Here is a 10,822-nt window from a genome sequence, read left to right as displayed (position 1 = left end):
GCCACGTAACTGACCTTCCCTCCGATCTCAGTTCCTCACCTCCTCTTATTGAGAACCCAAAAACTCAGGTGGCTGGTCCTGCTGTACCGAATTATTTGCCAATGTATTTACTAGACTGGGACACTCATGAAGCATTTACCAGTTAATCCCAGATCTTGCTTCAGTCTAAAGAAACTACCTTGGCATAACAAATTACCCAAGTGTGCACAGCAGATCCAGAACTCCATGGGGTGAAAAGGCAGGCATGTTTCCACACTGGCTTCTCCAGCTCCATCCACTATTACTCACATTCCTGAACCTGCAGCTTTTTATTTCACAGACATTGTCTGATTTTCCTTCAGGATGAGGCTTAACTTAATCATATTTTTTTGATGGTGCATTTTTCAGATTGGCAATTTTAGAAGATATTCTTTTTTGCACTTCCTTATGTTTAGAAAACTGGAAAGAAAGACCCGATATTGTCTGAGACCTCACACTGAATGTGAAGTCTCCCTTTATCTCCCTAAATTCTATACAAGCTGGAAAGCATAAAACACTCTACAATCATTGGGTTTTAAATGTGAGGAGAGCCTGCTTTATTTTCTCACATTTCACTGTAACAAGATAGCCATCTTTTTTCAGCTTAAAGTCTCTGTTGGTCAGTTAAGTACAACTGCTGAAACTCCTAACTACACAGAATACTTGCTTGCTGAAATGCATCTTTGATATAATTCTGATTAACTTAATAGGCAGTTAAAGTTTGGTTCTAGATTCCCCTCTCACAGTAAAAAATAACTTTAGCCATAGATTTATTAAAGAAATACGCCTTCTCATTTCTATCATAGGAAATATTCACCTGGCTTCCTCATCGTATTTTATAACCAGACTTCTTCCTGAAGCTTTCTCTAAGTATACATGGTGAGAGGTGCATTGGTTTAGCTGGACAGTTGCAGGGCTTTTTCAACAAATCCAAACAACAAAATAATCCTTTTGCTCTTTTTTCCCTGTCTTCGATCCTACAAAAAACAAGAATCACTGGAACTTCAGTAAGTTAGTTATCACTGACAAAATAGATGTACTTTGAAGCCCTACAAACAGTATCTCCTGGCTACAGTTCACCCAGAGAGACGCCCCACCTGGGGCACCCCAACTCCCTTCTGTCCATCTGCTCCCGCCAAGCAGCCGGTCCACAGGTACCTACCACAAAAGATGGATTTCCTTAGTTATACCGTGCACCTTGGTTCTACATGTCTTCCTGCAACTTCTGAGACATGTAAGAGGTGTAATAAACTCAGTGGCTGAGGCACTTTCAAGTAGATGGGACCTAAAGTTCAAAGCAGGGGTGGGGACTCTCAACATGTCCAATCCTCCCAGTTTTTGAAAAATGCTGAAGGGATTCTATGTGCCGACCCATAGGGGTAAGAATTAGATGCACCTTGTCATACATATTCAGATATATCTCCCTCCATCTTTCCACCTAACCAACCCATAAAACTAAGAAAAGATATTGCAATTTACTACAGCTTAACAAGATTGACAAATTCTGAATTTTTCCATCATTTAATTGGTCAAAGTAGAACAAATTATAATGCACACTTCGCCATTTTTCAGTGCTAATTTTTTTTTTCTACTTCCTCCCCCTCCCAAAACAACACCACAAATCATATGGAAAAATCTGTATTTATTTTTTTGTAATTACTTCTGGGCTGAGACCAAGTATTTAAGTGGAAGCAAATTTTTATGTCCAAGTTATAAACTCTGAAAAACAACTTATAATGAGAATGCTGACACAATTTTAAGTGGAGTGACATGCATGGCGCCAATATAATGCAGTCAAAACATGTGGGAAATAAAGTATTTTGTTCCAGAAGGATATGAAATTCCCAACTCAGAATAAAGTATACGTCTGGTATTTACTGGATTCTACCAAACATAACAATTTTGCAAAACATACAAGGGCTTCAGGGAGTATAGGATTCAATCACAATTCAAAACCTCTTCATCTTGGATACATTTGAGACAAAGGGTTTCACGAGCCACAGGGGCCAACTTCTTTCCTTCCTCCAGAAACTCAAGTGGGATTTACCCTGAGTGAATAATGGTAACAGATAAAATAGGAGTTCAGCAAAAGATCTGTCTAGCAGAAGCGTTCAAAAGCCCACATAAAATCCAAAATGTTATAAACCACTTAAAATGATGAACTGTGTAGTAACTATGCAGCGTGGGAACCATAACAATATACCAAAAAGGAAGAGAATGGGAGTTTATACATCCTTTGCAAGTCAGCAGAGGTAGTTTCAATGCTGACATGAAGCAGAGTCTGAGATGAGCTATTATCATGTTATTCTTTATTAGTTGTTAAACACTGATGTTGTATTCAGTTCTTCACCAGAGAGCCCTTGTCCTAATGGATTTACAGTTGCAGGCCCTCTGCCATTTGTTCCAGCCAACTCTTAAGTCCTCTCAAACTCCTAATGTCAAGATGGATAAAGAGATCTGCCAACACAAACCCAATGACTGCATGAAAAAAACACATTGAAGAAATGATACAAGGCTAGAAATACAGAAAGAGTTAATTGCACTTTTACAAATCACTGTGGGAAATACAGAAAAAGGAAATGTTTAAGAGTGATGTGAATAGGAATAGATGGATTAGTGAAACAATGGGTTAGTCCTCTCTTGAGGACAAGAAAATTGGCACAGAGTAGAGAACTGCAGAAGATGCTTGTAGAGCTCTACCCAGCATCTTTGATAAGGCAGAAACAGGAAGGAATAGCCATGAAGAGCAAAAGGAGCAAAAGGGGATGGAAATAGTGTCTTGTACAGGACAGGTAGATATTGTGCGTCCTGGGCAAAGACAGCAAGCAGAAATTAGGAAAAACCTAATGACTCGTGTTTGGCAGCAAGGGTTGCCCCCCTGCCTTTCTTCCTTCTTGCCCTCAGCTACACAATCTCACCCTCGGTGCTGACACAGGCATTCACCTGTCTAGAGAGAGATCATCTTCTCCTCAAAAGAAAACTACTTGCTTGTTCCTGCTGTGTTATTTTTCTGCCAAATTAGCCACTTGAAGAGCAATGGGGAGAGGAATAGAACTGTATCTTTTCTGCATCAGTGAGCCACTAAAGTGGTTTAGCCAACTTCCCCCCTAGATGCAGCTCTAATTTGCACACAAAAGCTCTTCAGCTTTGCTGAGGGGCTCCATGATGCAAAAAGCATTTTTGCTGGCAGGGAGCTGCCTCCTTCACCTCTTTGATGCATCAACCCATGCTTGAATGCAAGCACAACTGAACTTCAAAAGTCTTATTTAAATCTCACTTTGTTCTTAGCTGTTTTAGCAAGTATCAATGTCTTTTTCATGAGGTCTAAAAAGTGGGAAATTAGGAAAAGTCACCTTGGTACACTGCTAGAAAGACGGGTTTCACTGAGCGTTTCACAAATACAAAAGGCTGTAGCCTCTTGGTGCTGGTTACCAAGTCTCATGTCAGAAATCAACTTCACATCACGTTTTAAGCAGGAATGGCCAACTCGTAGCTCAGTTGTTAATATTTAAAATAATGCTGACATCTAGTGGCTGGCTGCACTCATACACGTCTGTGCAGGTCTTGAAGCTATTTGTCCACGTGTGTCCAGCACCATTCCTTACCCTTTGGAGGCAAGAGGCTGCAGCTGGAAGTATCACGTCCCTCTCCATTGTGCACTATTCAAACAAAGAAAATGCATCCTAGTTCTGCAGAGATCATAAATAAAAAACGATGGAGAAAAAAACAAAGGAGACGAAGAAAATATTATTCCCCTTTTGTAGATGGAAGTTAACACTGGATAAAAGAAATTAGAAGCCAGATGATTAAAAGCTGATGGGGTCAAGACTGCAGCCAGCCAGGGCTGAAGAAAACTAAAGAAGAGTTCAGACTTTCCCAGAAATATCAGGTGCTTGAAAACTGTCAGATCTGATGAGCTGGAGTGAAGCACATTGAATACTAACCCTACCCCAATTAGTCCCCACTGTCAGCTAACAGCCCCCCTTGCAGCGCATGGCTGCTGGCTGGCTCTGCAATAGAGCACTGCTGCTCCTGGTCTGAGCAGGGGGGAGACGTTCTGGGCTGAAGTCTCTTAAGTGACTCATATACAAAGAGAACACACCCAGAAGAAGCTGGGCCTTGAGAGACGCCAAAGATAGCCAAAGAGGAGCCTGAAACCAGGCCAAAGATTAACAATGTCTTGTCCTGTCTTATCTGGACAGTAAGCTTTTTGTTGAGACCTATAAGCTGCAGGTCAAATAAAGCTATACAAGGATGAACCTCTTTATAAGGAAGTTCTTCAAAGACAGTTGTGTGCATCTCATTTTCGCCCCAGACTGCAGCTCTGCTCACTTTAACTGCCAGAAAACTGGAAAAATCTAAATAGAGACATCTCCAGCAAATGAACATCACTGCCCATACACCCCTCCCACACTGCATTTGCCTCCTGTGTATTAAAAAGCAAGAATAGACCCCTTCCTTACGCAGCACATATAAATTTTCCAGCATAACTTAAACATCAGGCCCTGAAAGATGAGACTGGAGAGCTTTGTATATATTCACATGCTGACCAAAATGTGAGGTGGTTCCTTCTCTTCAGTGTTATGTAAAGCCAGTCCGAAATGTTCGCAAAATGTTAGTTGTTAGAAGAGTATTTGGTGATAGAAGAGCATAGGCTGATCCTGCATCTTACCTGGTGCAGAAGTAAACAGATAATCCAGAGATGAGCAACTCGGCCTTCCTCATGCTGGAAGTTGAGTTGAGCCATTTTCCAGTGACAGGAGGCACATGTTCATCTGGAAACATGAGATACGCTTCACACAGCTGTTCTTGCATTATTTTTTTCCACCAAGATGAGTCCAAAGAGATTGTTGGTGTATTTTGCACCAGTACCTTGCCTTGCTTCAGAGCAGACTTTGGTGGAGGAAGGCTATTTTCCCTTTTCCAGGTGCCAAGGAGTGCTAGAGATAACAGGTAACAAAGCAGACAGCAAGACCTCATAGGTGCCATTGCCACTCCTACCAGTATCCCAGGAGGTATGCCCACTGGCACTAAGAAGCTGACAGAGGTGAAAGATAGTTCAGGGAGAATTACAAAAGGTAGGACCATAGCAAGATTGCTGATCATTCGGGAAAACCTGTATGTAGTAGAGAGATGAATTCACACTTCATTTCACAAAAAATACCATATTTCAGTACCAGAGCTGACATGAGCAGACCCCACCTCATCAGAGGATGAGCCAATAAGCCCACAAGCAGTAATCCATCTTCACAAATTTTCATGTATTTTTCAGCAGTAAATGCTCAGTGTTGTCTGAAATAGCAAAGTCCTGAGGCAACAGAGGCACTATGTGGCCCATATGATCTGTGCTGGTTTTCATCTCATTGCTCTGGCAACTTTTCTACAGGCTGAAACAAAATTCTTAGCTACAGTAAACACATATGTTATTCCAAATATCTTGAACAATGACCATTGTCTTGTTTTAACATTTTGCTTGAAGTAGCCATACCAAGACAAAAATACATCTGAAAAACATTGGGCAATTAAGTCATCAAATGGAATTGACACAGGGACGTTTTTCCTGAGCACTGAAGACAACTGCTCTCTAATATCTCCAGTCCCATCATTAACACCATAAGAGTGTGTTATTCAAGACAATGTTTTAATTTCAAGTCTCATTACTTTGAAAACAGTGACTCAAATCCCTGTCCCACCGAAGTCTAAGTATTGACTGAAGGTTCATGTGTCAAGAAGTGGAGGAAAGCACTCCAACAGATGTTTCACTTCTAAGTGCTGCAAGTGCCTTGGCACTACTGGCAGCCAGCAGTGCAGAGCACTCAAACTAGCTTTATTCACAACTACTGCCGTCATAACCCAATACTCTCTCTGAGCTGACTTTACCCTTTTCACAACAGCCCTCCATAAAATATGGAGGAGGCTTATCTCTAAAAGACCAAGAAAGTAGCTAGGAGGTTTAGAAACACTTTCAGAGTGAAGGATTCCAACTCAATAATGCAGTGTTATTATAGGCCACACACATGCAGATTTCCAGTTCTTTTACAGCAAATACTTACAATGACCTTTCTACTCTACAACATCCAAGAAATCCAAGTGCATGGATTGAAACTTAGTACCTGTCACAGGTGATTTATTAAGAGAAAGCATCATGATTAAACAATGATCAAATGTTAAATAGTTGATGATTGAATGGAAATCAAATGGTGATTAAGCAATAATTGATTGGTAATTAAATAGTGATTTGACATTGATTTAAATGATGATTTAAACAATAACTTAGCAGTCAAACACTCCACTACTTACTACACTTCTAATAATTAAGCTATAGATGGAGATACAGATATATAGATACATAGATATATAAATGTCACTAGCATATAATACACTTTTAGAACAAAAGTAAAATGCTGCTTACCTCACTGTAGATATCAGATGCCAGGTAAAGGGTGTCTCAGCCTCAAGGAGTAACCCTGAGAGGTGTCCCTGCTCAATGCGAGATCACTACCATGCAGCGCATGTAGAGGAGAATAAAATGGGCTTGAGGAGGGTACAAGCTATTTTTATAGCCGAAAGCGATGGACATCATAGTCAAATGACCCCCTTGGTGTTTGTGCAGATGGGCAGCTGTGACAGCTTTAGTTTTTTCTAGTCCCAGCTTGGGCTGGTGCTGTTATCTCCCAATAAGACATGGCCTAGACTTCCTGGTCCCTGAGAAGATGTGGCCTCGCACGGTTCTCACAGTTTGCACAGTACAGCTGGTATTACCCAGGCCTGCTTGCGGGTGACTCCTGAACCAAAGCATTGCTCGCTCAGTCAGAGTGCGGCCATCCATCACTACCATTTACAAACTTAGCGGTACACACATATGCTTAACTAACCTATACTGAATTATTACTTAAGTATTGCTGCTGGCACAGAACTTGCATTTAGTAGCCACTTACACAGAGATTTGTCTGAATATTTGTTAGAGAAAATATAACAGTTATTAAAAAGTAATTATTGAGGTTTACCCAGACAAAAAAAAACTCACTTCTCTGAAATATTACACACACTATTGAAGATTACCAACAGGTTGTCAAAGTGTTTTATAGGAAGGTTTTCAATTCAGATCTTGTATACTTTTAATGTGAAAAGCAGTGATATGAGTTACTTAATTCCACTTATTTACACGTTCCACACATGTTGCATTCAAAAGATCCATAATGAAAAAAAATTCTGCTTGGCAACAGAACAGTATTACCTTACCTTGCACCAGGACTCCCATCCTAAATGATGTACCAATCAATGATGCCTATGTAAGTACATTAGCAATGACTCAAGCAGAAATGTAACCAGATACAAAATAGAACTGAGAATTATCTAAACTATGCATCAGTTTGTATTGGCTTTGTGTAGCAAGGGTTTGGGGGAGGGCATGGGGGGGTGTTACATGGCTGGCTTCTGTGAGAAGCTGCTGGAAGCTTCCCCTGTGTTCAAGAGAAAGCCCATACCAGCCGACTCCAAGACAGACTTGCTGCGAGCCAAGGCCGAGCCCATCAGCAATAGTGGTAGCACCTCTGTGGTAACAGATTTAAGAAGGAAGAAAGTTGCTGGGACACAGAAACGGCAGCTGGAGAGAGGAGTGAGAACATGTGAGAGAAACAGCCCTGCAGACACCCAGGTCAGAGAAGAAGGAGGGGGGAAGGAGATGCTCCAGGCACCAGAGCAGAGATTCCCCTGCAGCCCATGGGAGGTCCACGGTGGAGCAGATCTCCACCTGCAGCTGGGGAGGACCCCACGCTGGAGGAGAAGGATGTACCCGAAGGAGGCTGTGACCCCGTGGGAAGCCCACGCTGGAGCAGGCTCCTGGCAGGACCTGCAGATCTGTGGAGAGAGGGGCCCAAGGAGCAGGTTTTCTGGCAGGACTTGTGACCCTGTGGGGGACCCACGCTGGAGCAGTGTGCTCCTGAAGGACTGCACGCTGTGGAAGGGACCCATGCTGGAGCAGTTCATAAAGAACTGCAGCCCGTAGGAAGGACCCACGCTGGAGAAGTTCGTGGAGGACTGTCTCCCATGGGAGGGCCACCACACTGGAGCAGGGGAAGAGTGTGAGGAGTCCTCTCCCTGAGGAGGATGAAGAGGCAGAAATAATGTGGGATAAATTGACTGTAAACCCCATTCTCCATCCCCCTGTGCCGCTGTGGGTGGTAGGTAGATAATCTGGGAGTGAAGTTGTGCCTGGGAAGAAGGGAGGGGTGGAGGGAAGGTGTTTTGAGATTTGGTTTTATTTCTCATTACCCTACTCTGGTTTGATTGGCAATAAATTAAGTTAATTTTCCCCAAGTTGAGTCTGTTTTGCCCATGACAGTAATTGGTGAGTGATCTCTCCTGTCCTTATCTCAACCCACGAGCCCTTTGTTATATTTTTCTCTCCCCTGTCCAGCTGAGGAGGGGGAGTGATAGAGAGGCTTCGGTGGGCACCTGGTGTCCAGCCAGGGTCAACCCGCCACACAGTTGCAGTATTACAAATTTCTTGACTGTGCTAATCTCAATCATTTTGAGGACAAACCCACACAAAACAGAACATTTAATTAATAAAGCTAAATATCCATCCAAATTTTACTTCAATAGAATACACACACCAAAAACTCTAAAATCAGTTCTACCCTTCATTAATATAGCAGACTGCTAATACCAAGGCTTCAAGGCAATACTGACCTAAAGCAGATCAAACTCATTGCCCAAAGCACACAGCAACCTCTTTGTCCAAGAACTTCCACACCAGATAACAGTTCTCTTCCTTCAGCTGAGGATATGACCTCCATCTGTGGAAGGCTCCAAAGTTGTCACAAAGCTTCATAGAAATTTACCTTTCAGTTAAGATGAATGCTTCAAAAGTATCAAAAGGACAAACAGAAACACTTAAAAACTATATATTGGTATAGATTCAATTAGCTTTGAAAATTTTGTGGTGCTAAACATCGTGTTTATCTAGGCAGATTTCTTTAAACAAAAAATCACTGCTATAACTTTTTCAAAAATACTGCATTAAAAAAAGGGCATGTCTGATAAACTTGTGTTTGAACAGAAGCAGTTCCAAATTTAAGCTTAGCGGTTTTTAACACTTTGGGGTTTAGTTTTTGCCTTGAAGATGCAAAAAATATTGTTTCTGGAACATGTCCTGAAAAAGTTCAGAAAAACACAAACTTATTTAACTGCACATTTCCCTCTCCTCACCTTTTCCCATGGCATATCACAAATTTGCAATTTTATAGTCCTGACAGACAATTCTCTTTTCAACAGTTGCTCAGACTACAGAGCAAACAGTCTCAGCCAGATAATTTAGGAATCTAACTAAATCTACGAAGAAATGCATCCAAGCATGACCTTTGCAAGTTCATTTTCAAAAGCTGCAACTGGAGCATGCTAAAAATACGGAGCTGCAAAACACCTTAATGATCACAGGAAAAAAGTCGTTCCAGTTTCCTGCAAAACAAAATACCAAATATTAAAATACCAAGGCACAAACAAATGTATAGGAGGGTGGGGAAAATACCTAGGTAACTTATTTACAAAAAAAATCATCCCCAAAAGCCAAAATGTTTTTTCCCAAACATTTTAAGAGATAAGCTATAAACATTTTCCTTGGGTTACTACAAATTGTGTTGACAGATGAAATGCACATTACTATGGAATAGTTACAAAATAGATGCTGTGTAAGAACGAGAAAAAGATATGCACTTTCCCTACACAGTCTGAGTGATTCAGAGGAAATCAGGGTGACTAGTTCTCTTACCAGGGTATATGTAGGGACAAGCATACTGCAAATTAATATTGTTCAAAGGTTTCTTTTAACAGCCAGGAGGGCAGTCTTTACATCATCATAAATGCTACTAATATCCTACATGGCACTTTAGGAACTTTTCAGGCTACGCAAGCAACTGGTTTTCTTTCCATTAACCAAACCACTGCAATTACAAATATCCTTGCTTATGGCAGGCAGATATCCAGCTGATAACTCTATTCCAGGAACTGTCTCACTGTGGCATTTTCCAAGTTGTTAATAATCACTTCAGCAGAAAAAGCATTTGCCCACTACTTTCACTGAAGACAATAATCCAAGCTAGTATGAAGAAAATCAGTTCCTTTGAGAAGTATGCATGTTGGCAAGAGTAATCCAACTATTTTAAGTATACTTTATCACAATGCTAAAAAAAAAAAAGACATATGACCATTAATTGACCTTTGTTAGCAATATCAGCTGTATCTGCCAGCTATCATTAGGATCCAATTGTTACAATACTCCTTGTAATGTGATGTGAGCGTAGCCAGAAATGCTTGTGTTCCAAGAGACGAAAGGATGCTTCCAGCCAGAATACAAGCTGCAGGTCTCAGTAAGGGATGGCAAATGGAAAGCAGAAGAAACAGCAGAGCTCTGCAGAGCCATTTCATTTTGAGATAGCTAGCAAAAAGCTTCAAAGATTACATAAAATCAACACCACAAACACACTGCAAAATTTTATTGCTCTATACTACCTAACTTTCAATTTCAAGTAGTTCATTGCTAGGGTCACATCAAACTCAAGTTTGTTCTTAATATACAATGCCATTCGCCTCTCCCTCAGATATATTGTGTGATGACGTTTTGGTGAATAGAACAACTTAGGTCTTTCTATTCCTAAAACGAAATGGGCTTTATTTTCAACAGCCTGAAAATTATTCTGGCACATTAGCCTATTAGTGAAAGCATAAAACATTTAAACTCTTGAGGAATGAAGCACTTCTTTCGATAATGACAGCAGTAACAGGGTTATGTAAAAACTTACTA

Source organism: Buteo buteo, chromosome Z (genome assembly GCF_964188355.1).
Source record: "Buteo buteo chromosome Z, bButBut1.hap1.1, whole genome shotgun sequence".
Lineage (NCBI taxonomy): Eukaryota > Metazoa > Chordata > Aves > Accipitriformes > Accipitridae > Buteo > Buteo buteo.
Note: the sequence above shows the minus strand (reverse complement) of the source record.